Below are 12,331 nucleotides of genomic sequence, written 5' to 3'. Positions count from 1 at the left end.
TACTATATTTCTAAAACAACATAATTAAATATCATTTTCTATAAGTGCAAAGTCCTTAAAGATAGTCTAATAAAATTTTTGAGTAGTGTTTCTCCTTCTAGTTTGTTTATCTCCATTTGTCACTACTACATATCCCATAATGCCCTAACCACCTGGAACAATGCACCACTATTGAATCTTGTTTGCTCAAGTCCACCATTCAAGACACAATAAAGAGTACAGTGTACCCAAGCAGGCACGAAAGAAGACTGGGGTTCCAGGTGTAGCTATCTTTACCAGACTGTGTAACCTTAAGGAGTTCATTTACCATACGTACATTTCCATCTTCTCACCTGAATTTGAGGTAAATGGCCTGTTTCATAGGATTATAGTGCGAATTAAGTACAAATGTTGAAGAGTCATGCAGTCTGTGAACGTCTACATAGATATATTACTATTCCTTAGTAGCAGTGGACGTTTTCTTATTGTCATGGATGACACAGACGAGCATTGAGTGGAAATAGTATAAATGAAACAGTATAGCATTCACCAAACACACCGTGTTGCAAAGTGACCAGACATCTTGCTAGTAATTTTCAACTATCAGATATATTTTCAGATTCTAAGGAGTGTATTACATATTTAAACTTTACTATTATCTTTGTCATTCTTTAATTCAATTCTTAATGTTAAATAATTTTAGCGCAGTAGTTCCAATTATTCCCTAAAATTAAAACCCATTCACCATTGAATTAAATACAAACTTCACACATACCCACAAAGACAAAATTTAATCACTTGTAGAAACTTCATATTAAAAATATGTTTCAAAAACATACTATACGTATCTATAGTCAAGCTAATAGTAGTAAGATAACTTCTCCAAGATACTCAAATCAATATGGTATCATTTCTTTAAAGTGACATTTTCAAGAATGCTGTTTTTGTTGTTGTCTTTTGGTTTGGGGTATTAATTTCTTTGAGACAAGGTCTTTCTATGTATACCTGGTTAGTCTGGAATTCTTTACACAAAGCAGGTTGGTTTTAAATCTGCCTGCCTCTGCCTCCCTAAAGTAGGAGTAAAGGTGTAAGACAGCCACCATACATGGTAAGAAGAGTAAATTTTAATAACAACATTCATACAAAGGTTCTACTCTCATTCCTTCATGACCATTTGGCTCCAGGTATAATAATATTTGAATACTTTGCCATTACAATTTCTAAATTCACTCACCTACACTTCATCAATCTGTTTAAGCTCATCATTACAAAAAATGACAAACCTAAAAAGATATTCAGGGTTAATACAACGTTCAGTGTTAAAGCATTTGCTCAGCATGTGTAAGATGCTGGGACTGATTCACGGCATGAGAGAGTTATTCAAAAACTCTATGAAAAAGCCTCCATCGATACATTCTATACTGCCTATGCCTTATTTTATACTATTATTGCATGAGGATTGTTTTATCAAGTTTTCTATGATGTTGTTTATTAATACCTCAATTCCTTGGCCTGTGTCCAAATAAAACTCTGACAATAATAGCATAAGCCAAATACAGGCCACCCCTCTTTAAGATTATGAGGCTAACTGGAATAAAAATGTTGCATTCTACTGCTTTTTCATGGTTCTGTTTATGTCAAGCACTTTTACATTTTTCTCACTAACATAAAAGAGACCAAACAGAGAAATTAATTTTGTTAGATGTACATTTAGAAACTAAGAGTGCACTTAGAAATAAATGAAAATCCAAAGAACAAGACAAAACAAAACTACCAAACTGAGTACACAGCAAAGCAGTCATTTGATTTAAAATAACCACAAAGAAAATATAACCATAGACTCTGGCACAATGGTCTTAAAGAAACATACAAACTCATGAAAAAGAGAGTGCTCCTAAAATAATAAAAACCCATGCATCCTCTAGTGTCACAAGGGCCAATCCAAAACAACTACAAATGTGAGAATATATCTATATCAAAGGTACTTACAGAAATTAAGCTCTGCAACATTTAATATATTCTTCAGAGGCCACAATATTCAACTTAAACTCATGTTAAAATAACTCATCTTGTCCTTGTTGGGCACCAATGGAAGGGGAAGCCCTTTGTCCTGCCAAGCCTGGACCAACCCTCTCCCCGTCCCCCAGCATAGGGGAATATGAGGATGGGAAGGTGAGAAGGGATGGGTTTGGGAGAAATGCCCTCATAGAAGGGTGAGGGGGATGGAATAAGGGGTTTGTGGACTGGAAACCAAAAAGGAGATAACATTTGAAATGAAAATAAAAAATATCCAATAATAAAAAAAACTCATCTTGCTGGGCCATAAGCAACATTGCGATCATATTGCTTTTTTCCTAAACTACAAATTGAGAATTAATTTTACTTTCCATAGAGTGAAAATGCTTCCTAAGACTCTGACTTCCAGCTCTACTCATCTATTGTGTTTTGGCCTGTAAGTCACAGTAACCTCAAATGTTTAACATGGAAAATTGTCATTTAGAGTTTCTAAGTTCAGGACATGTTAAAATTAACAACAGATCTCACCAAATTTGCCATATTTATTGCAGGATAACAGTCTATGATGAGTACTATGTTGTTTAAGATCATAGATCTTTCCACAGGCAACATACGAGTAAATTCAAGAAAAATATATTGTTAGTGGTCACTAATGAATATGAGCCAGTCCCTTTTGTTAGCTGTGACATGTATGCTGCATGTATGCTTATGCTTTGTTTGAAATAAATGCTTTTACACAAATAATGTAATTTTAAGTTGAATTCAACCTCTACATGTTTCTACATTATCACTCCAATTCATCACTTAATGTACATAAAAGAAAAATACAATAAAATTTAATAATAAAATAATGCAAAGTAATTGAGGCAAATAATTTTTTTATTTTTTATCATTACTTCCTGCTTTTTAAGTTGCATTTATTATCTTCCATTTCTTCCTACATTGCAAATTAGCTGAGAAGTAACTATGAAAAGTTATCTGCAAATGAGAAAAACAAGAATATACATGGTGCTTCGGTATACTACTTTCCATTTCATAAGTAACACTGCACACAGTAGTAGTCACTAAACATTTGCTAAAACAAATAAGCAGATTAACATGGTAGGAAATATCATGTGTTATAGATACCTTATTTGCTCAAACTTCATGCTGCAATTGGCTTATAAATTAAGACCAAAACCGAGTGAACTATGCATAAAAGGTATGACACAGTAAACCTTTTCTATGAATGAGCTTCCTTCGTGTCTTCCTCAAATAAAAACTTAGTAAGTACTCATAATTTTTTTCACAAAATAAATGTAAAAGTTTAGTAGATTACAGGCTCCTTCCAAAGTGTCAAGCTTCACATTAACAGAATGTGTGTACATTTGTACAATGAATAAGTGTGTTATCCAGTTACTTATGTTTAAGAGTGAATTGCTCAACAAACTCCAAAACCTTTTATTATTTCATTTTAATTTATGAAATTAAATAATTTGTAAAATACTAGACAAAAAGTAAAGGTCTGAACTAGAAAGTCTGACCAGTTTAAAATTCTTATCACAAATAAAATGCAGCTTCTTCACATAAAAGAAAAACTTTCATCTATAATTGAATGTTTAGTAACTCCCACCCTTTTAGCTTGATCTCTCTAATATAATGCTAAAGAGTGCAGAGTATCCCACTGTCTACTCATATACATAGGACCCAGATATGGCTATGAAAATTTGAGACTATTTGACAACTGGTATTGCAAAAAAAGTTATCACAAATATTAAATTAGTAAATACAATGAGTCATAATGTGATTAAATCTTATATACCCAAGGTAAAGATGAGTACAAAATACATCCACTAGAATGGTGACTCTTGGATATATATCACGTGATATACATATATATATATATGTATATACCTTAATATCACATAGTACATAATTAATAAGTGCTGAAAACACACTATAATAAATATGAACAATGATGAGGGATCAAAATGATTAACAAAACATTTTTATTTATTGAAAATATAAAACTTAAATAAGGAATTAATTTTACAAATGCCTTCAAGTTAAAGACAATAATTGAAAAGCAAGAATCCCTGAGGTCTGACATATGACCTCAAAAGAACTTTCAGGGGATAAAAAACTAAATGGAACTAAACTTCTTGGCACTAAACATACAGGGGAATTGTATGGAAGCCAGATTTCCTTAATATTGATAGTGTTATTCAGAACAAAGATTCAGTGTATGTATGTATATACTTTCAGGTAGATCATGATATAGCACACATACGAAATGCCATCTTATGGGTAGTTATGTTAAGCTTTCTTATGAATGACCTAATATGGCGTTTAACTCCAGTTTCTTCCGGTGAGGGTATGGCTCAGAGGTAGCAACTATGAAACTCTGAGGTCAATCCACAGAACCAGTTGGGGTAGAGGGGAAGAAACTAAACTGACTCCAGGTTCTTCACTAAGAATTATGTCAATTGCATTACTGTACTACTGAAGACCAGGAAGAGATGATGATACAGTTTTACTCAATAATTGTGCAATTGTGTGTACTTTTTATGTTTATATTTTAGTACAACAGAGTACCACACAAAAAAGAGTATAAATGATGCATTAGTGCTATAGTAACTTAAATTTATCCAAACACAGTTTGTTGTGACAATACAATGTTACTTAGACAAATGTGGGAAACAGAATTCTTCCAAAATGACCGAAAGCTCAAAATCTAGCATATTGCTGTAAGTTATAATGGTTATAACTGTTAATCCAATACACCTTTTATACAAACCCATAAACACATGAGTGGAAAAATAGCACAGATGTTCATCTCTAATGCAATTTCCATTCAATTTCCTAAGTGCGGTCCCTGTGTGCAAACTAGCTTAACGTTATGTTTAGCTTGCAAATTCTTTTAATAAATAATGAATGCAATAAAACTAGGAGATCAATGGCAAGCTGAGAAATCATAAAAAAAAAGCCTTTTGTGTTCGGGCTGTTGCCCGTTTGAAACTTTAATCCAGAGACAGATCAATATTACTTTTTTTCTTTTTATCCCATCACGTAAATAGCAGATAGACTAAATGTAGCCTAAATGCTGTTACCAGCTAACAGTCGCAAGCAACCTGATAAGATCATTTGACACAACTGCAACTGAATGTTTAATATCTTAACACACAGTACTAAACAACAAATGTGTGAAAAAAGGTCATACAGCAATTAAAACACTGTATGCCATTATTGTTTTTAAATCATTCCAATGCTATATTTTTTATAGTACAATTACATTTTCATTAATAAAAGTTTTCATTGCAGTTTTCACTAATATACTAAATAATCACAATTGCGCAAAACAGTGCATAGAGAGAAATAACTTCAACCTCAGGGTTCCTAGATGAAAGTAATATTTACTTTCCAAAAATAATTATACCTGATAAAATATATTATTCTTTTAATTAGGACGTGTGGAAGATATGTCATGTAAACTGGAGTTTGAATATTATTGAAACTTCAAATTCAAGAAACTAATGAATCATGTCTCTTAGTATATTTCTGTTTCCATTCTAGAAAGAATGATGGAATCTTGTCTTATCAACTCCTTTTAGACAAGTATTGTCTGTTTGAAAAAAGACCCCAAGTCAAATATCACATGTATTATGCTAATGTACCAGTCTAAATAACTAAGAATAATTTTATGCCATTAGTCTTCTTTCACTTATTAATTCTTGCCTATTTAGAACATTAGAACATCTCCCCTGGGCTTTCAGTAAAAGTAAACATTAAGAAGTCATAATTTATATCAGAATATAATTCATGTCAGAGAATCTAATTCAGCATAATAGGTTTTGATACCTTTGTATATGTATTTCTGAAAGGTTTATGGTGTGATTACAAATGATTTTGTACAAGAGTTAAAATTTCAGGATTAAGGCAAACAACTGCACACTTTGTGTAACTATTATGTAGCAGTTACGTAAGGAGCAAAAACCAATGTAAATAATTACACAAAAACTATAAATGTGTATATGATTGTATTCACTCAGCCAATGTCAATTTGATGCCTCACATATAAAAAGTGTTAGGTTTATATAATGAATATTAATGGTTTCTAATACAGTATCACAAAAATACATATATTTTGCATAAGTCCAAGATTTTATTGTATGTAATAAATTCAGTTATTCTGGAATTATGTTATATTCAGTTTTATATGAAATAATTTGTATTGAATCTTATATTCTCAGTCTTACTTCACTAACTATAATATATAAGTTTAGCATAAAAAAGAGATGAGACCTCACTGTGAAGATATGCACAGGTTTTAAACAAAATTTTAAGAACCTAATTAACTATACTTAATTCCATCAAGTTCATAATAACTTTCTGTTCATACTTGACTATACATAATAAACCATACCTTGAGCTTCTGAAATGACTACCTGAAGACAATTTTTTATGAAATGTTTTACAATCTGATCCTTGTCATTCAACAGAGTTTCTTGTCATAATCTAAGTAGCAATGCAATTGTGCTTAAAGAATGTTGTAAATTTCTATAAAGAGACACTACTTATAAAAATCTTTTCATTTTATATGCTTTTGATGGAACATAGGCCCTTGGGGAAGTGGTATGCCATCAAGCTACATCAAGCCATAAATGTTGTTGTCTTAAAACATATGTCTTTTAAATAAATCAAAGATTGAATCTGGTTTTATTTTTTTTCATTTTCATATATCTGATATTAACTTAAAACTCTAGCTATTGAAATCTTAGACCACATGTTTCATGTCAATTAACATTGTTGGTTTTCAGAGAAAGCAAGAAGATTAAATGTAAGGTATGGGACGTATGATATTTGATAAAGGTAAGTAATTTCACTATATATGAAGGTCCTATAGGCTTACATATATGTTCTTCACTAGTTTAAAAATATGCTATAGAAATAACACGTATGGTTTAAAATATTATAGGGTTTGCAAGTAATTAGAATATAAATAAATTATATATGCTAAGGTAAAATAAAATTTTCTAACATTTTTCAGTATCACAAACTAAGGAAATGATTAATATACAATAGACAGATTTTTCTCCTTCCTACTTAAAAAAAATTAAATACTGAAGGGTTCCAAATCCCTTGGTAAAACTATATTGCAGCTGCATTAAGCCAACAAAAAGCTTATTAGTAAAGCTTTAAAAACTGACATCCTTCTATAATCAATTTGGATATTGTATTATTTCATTTATAATGGCATTTTCAATGTGTCCCAATCATATATTGCTAATTCTCATTTTTTTGTTTTGTGATTAAATATTAATAGATTGTCGTTATTAAGCAGCTTCCCTTTATTTAGGTTTATACTATATTGTGTTTCATCATTTCAGAATGATTAAAATATAATATAATAATTAAAAATCTTTTCACAGAAATCTTATGACTGCTTTGATGTTTTACTCTGATTTCTAAGTAAAATAATATAAATGTAGTTGTTCTAGCAGAAAATGGAAAAAGGGATGCCGCCACTTTAAAAGCTTCAATCTCTTTGACATTGCTGGCAGTGTATGGGAACATTAATGCATCTGTCATGATAACAAGCTAAGAATAACATCTAGACATCAAACCGAGCAGAGAATCCATCTGAAGTGATTCATTCAGATCTGTCTCATTGATTTATTAAACACGGGGCAACATCTGCAGCCTCACAGAGCCGCTTGGTGAAATTAATGCAAGATCAATTCAAATGGAAAAAAGTGTAAAAGAGATAAATCAAAACACAATTTGCATTCAGTTCCACAATCAGGCTTATTGGGTGCAAATGTTCAATTTCCCTTCCAAAGCAAATGTGTTTAAATGTTGTTTTATCTTCGTAGAATTGTGTGATCTGAAGTGACAGTGAAGAGTTTTGCAGGTTGAGCTGGTGAAATGGAAAAAAAAAAAAGAGGAAGGAAAATGCTACTAGAGACCTCTTGAATATGCAACAAGAATATCATTAATACCTAATTGTCTTGCTTTGGGGACTACTTTTAGCCATAAACACAATATAGTCAGTTATAGATCAACTAGGTTGGTTTTAAAGATATATGAAATATGTAGAGTGAATAAATCCCAATTATATGTATCTTTGCAAACAAGATAAAGTGCAACTGGAGATGTATATTGCCAACTGAAATGTATTGTGATTAAGGATTCTCACAATAATACTCATCTGCAAGAAGGTAATTTTTTTATTAAGCAACTACACAAAATAAGAGTTCTTGGAATAGAACCAAATAACTCAAATTCGATAACTTCTACTTCAAGAATTTCTTACATAAAAGCATACAAAATACTAATGCCAGAAGACTATACCATTCTAAAAATCTATTAACAATCATGTACCATGTATGTACTGAGAATAGTATCATACGTAAAACTCCAAATATCTACTAGTCTATCACATGCATCACCTAAGATAAAGGTATTTGAGGAAACCATGAAAGTCACTCAGTATCTGAAGTATCTAAATAAATAAAAAATTTAGGCAGAAGTGTATGGATAAAATGAAGGTAAGTATTGACATATGACTGCATCACTATCATTCTGATAGTAGCACCATTCTTCTAGCACTGAGGATTTTTTGTTATCTGGATGCTTTTAAGAGACAATAACTACCTCATCACCACTCTATGAAATAAGAGATATGTATTCATTGTCCAGATTTATTTCATAGCATTTCTATTATCTGTGAAAGTGTCTGTAATACAGAGTACCAGTCCACAAAAGTTATACAAGCTCTTTAAAAACTTGATGATGCTTAATTTTATAATAAATGCAAAGCAACAGTTTCAAGTAAACTATGTTACTATATGGACCATGAACTCTAAAGGATACATCCAAGCTTGGGTACAAAGCTAAATTCATTGAGCACTTATAATAAACATCTTTTTCATGTTCAAGAATAGTTTAAATAATATAAATGTCAGTAAATTCACATAAAAGTATTCCAACATCAAAACACCTATATGTTCAGTTTCTATACTGTCAAATGAAATATAAGTGAAGCATTGTGAATTTTAATTTCAAAAGCAAACTTGTATTTCACTATTGTTAAGTCATACCTCCAAATAATTATTACAATGCTGTCTTAATCATACATTCTTATTTCTACATCATCTATTCAACTATTCTTGAGAGTGAATGACATGTAATTAATTGCTTTCACAATGAAAAAAATGCTGACCCTGAAATCTGACAATATAACTTTTATGTAGGCAAGTAGATTAAAAAGCGGTATCACTAAAATATATTGGTCTATTTGCATAGTTACTAAGAACAATTTGTCATTTAGTGTATAACTGCTGATACACTTGTGACAATGTAGTCAGGAAGATCCAGTACACAAAGAGTGAAGATTTTAGACATATGCTATCTGAAATTGCCTTTCTCTGAACATTAACATTTCCAACTTTTCCCATAAAGCAATGAAACAAAACATGTTCTTTAAATCTAAAAGAAGATATTTTCCATTTGGTTTGGTGATTTTTAAAATCATCATTTTCTTAATCACCCCAATTATACCTTCACTATTCCATTTCAGGTAAAACAGCATGAAGAGAGATATTGTACTGCCCCTTTCAAAGGCATCGTTGTAATGATAGAAAGCTTAACTTACCTAATAGAGTAATATATGTTCAGGACTTTTGTTGTACTACTCTCTAGTAGTTGAAGTACACATTATTTCACAACTTCTCTGAGAAGACAACTTTGAATGCTTCAGTAATTAAAACATATGACACTATTAGAGTTCTTATCATGACTCTTAGTACTATGAAGGAAAATATATATATACACATATATATATATATATATATCACTCATGTTTCTTTGGTATGAATTGCACCAAACTATAGCAAAAAGCTACCTCAAGCAATATATTAGGGCTTCTGAAAATAAGAAACTTGAAAATGATCCATTTTGCATGAGATAACATAGAGAACAGTACGAATTAAAAAGACTCTTGTAAGGACACATACTCTTTACCATGCATTTGACAAAAAAGGAAAAGTGTATTTGAAATCAAGGAAAGATAATTGCCAATAGTGCCATTATGAAAATAGGTCTTATGAAATTTTATCCATCAGAATGAGTTTCCACTCAACAGTATGTGCAATTTTTCTTTTTCTTGTACTTTTCTTCCTCCTCCCTTTTAGCTTGAAGAGGTAAGTCATGAATCTTTATGAGCAATCCTCTTTAGGCGAGTCTACATTGAGAACACCACTCATCTTCTTTGGTATGCTTATAGGGTCTTTCCCTTCATCTTCCTCTCCTTATAATTCTGCTCTTCACTGCATGGCTCTTTCTTACCATGTGTCCCACCTACTTTATGCTTTCATCCTGAGCCTAGTGGCTTTGTAGACCTCTCACTCCTCCCTTTACTGAATTAAAAAGTGACAGAAATAGTGTCGATCTAAACACTAACTTTAGTTTGTATTTAAAATCATAGATTTTTGTAAACAGTGTTACCTAGAGGAATGAAGCATTTTGTCATAAGAATCATATTTTTCAATTTTATTAACATATTCATGAGAGCATTTGCAGCAGGAATATTTGCCAATGTTATATTATCATTAACTAGTTTTTTCAGGTAACTGTACTTTTCCCTATTTAAAAATTACTATATATGTATTACGTGTATTTTTGTCTAGTAGCTTTCCTCACTTCTTTATGTGTTGTAGCCATAAAACAGGTTTCATAATTTTTATAAGTTTATGTTTCAATACTTGCAAGACCATTTTTCAAAATATATATTATAAAACATAATAGAATGCACAGCCCATCATATCACAAATATATTTTCCATATTTAATACTTTTCTATCACAATTTTCCAAAAAATCAAATAGAAATGTTAGCTATGTAAATGATAAGGACTAAATAAAGCTTAATCAGATTAAAACAGGAATCTAAAACATATTATAACAGGATCCCAAAATAGTATAGAACAGTATGTCTCAGTATACTAATTAGTTTATAATTTATCTCTTTGGTATGTCTCATTAAAATGTAAGAAAAGTTCTTATTTATAGAAAAAACATCAATGTCATAATAAAATAATAACCTGTTAATTCTGAGTGAAACTCATAAATATTTCTCAAGAATGAGATTATTAATTATTGAGAAAGGGGGAAATGGGTCCCTGTATAAAATTTTCACTTTAAGAATAACAACTTGGGGAGGGGAAATGATGAAGAAGAAAAGGGAAAGAAAAAAAACAAAGAGAAGGAGGAGAAAGGATGAATGTGGCTTTTTCTCTCTGCAAGTGAGTGTATCTGAATATCAATAAATGAATCACATGGCCTCCATTAGAAATTCTGGTTCATGTATTCGTAATATGTTTATGCAGCAGGAAAATGATTAAATCAAAATGAAATGTTTCTATTGTCTATAAAATATTTCTATTTCTAAAACCAATAATTTTGTCTTGTATTGAGAGAGGCTTTTAATCCTTTGTGCTTTAAAGTCATCTACCTTGAGAAAAGTTCATTTTATGAGACAGGCTTTTAAGTTTTACATGGGAATCAGGTAGGACTTTCCCTCTGAGCTGGGTTCTGTTTAGTTGCTTGAACACAGAAGTTGTTCAGAAGGAACAAGAAAACGTTCTCTCATAAGTTCTACAGCAGTATTTTGTTTATCGCACTAGTAAGCAACAGTTTGTCTATAAGTTATCATCAGTGCATTTCACTAAAGACAGCAGCCGCGACAAAGCAGTTGCAGTTTCATTCCTCAGACTCAGACAGAGATAGCATCATTTAAAGTTGTACTGTGAGACTAGACCTCAGGAGAAGTTCTTTATAAAATGATCAACTATGCTGCTGCTTTACAGCAAAGCTCTTTGCTCCTTTTTCATCCAGGAATTGTAAGTTCCTGATTTGTATACAAATCTCGTGTTTTAAATGATTATTTTCCTGAGACATCACCAGACTGGAGAAGAAATAAGCACCTCAGATTACTAATTCATATTTTTGAATGTCAAATAATTCTCAACAGTTTCCTTTCCTAAAATTTTATTCAAAACATCAAACAAAAGTTGCTTCTAAGTGCACATGAACACGTAGTCTCCAATGTACTTTTAAACTGTGATATCAAGGAGGTACACTTAATGACTTGGGAAGGTGGCTATTATTATTTAAACGACCCTCTCTTGGGAGAAAGGGAATCCTTCCAACTAACTAGTTTGTCTGAGGTGGGGGAGCTGGGTCATCCTCTCAAAAAAAATAGAAAAAAACAAAAAAACAAAAAACAAAAAACAAAACAAAAGAGCTTACTAACTTCTACACCAAGCCTCAGCCTAGTGTGAGCCCCAGCATTCCATGGCC

At 31.4% G+C, this 12,331-nt stretch overlaps 1 protein-coding gene across 9 annotated transcripts in view; it reads right to left on the bottom strand.

The window, feature by feature from the left end:
* The window catches only part of Dach2 (dachshund family transcription factor 2), a 565,808-nt gene that overhangs the window by 551,927 nt on the left and 1,550 nt on the right, over positions 1 to 12,331 (bottom strand). The window lies entirely within an intron of this gene.

This window comes from Rattus norvegicus, chromosome X, assembly GCF_036323735.1.
Source record: "Rattus norvegicus strain BN/NHsdMcwi chromosome X, GRCr8, whole genome shotgun sequence".
In the NCBI taxonomy this organism is placed as follows: Eukaryota; Metazoa; Chordata; class Mammalia; order Rodentia; family Muridae; genus Rattus; species Rattus norvegicus.
Note: the sequence above shows the minus strand (reverse complement) of the source record. Positions and strands in the feature narration are given on the sequence as shown.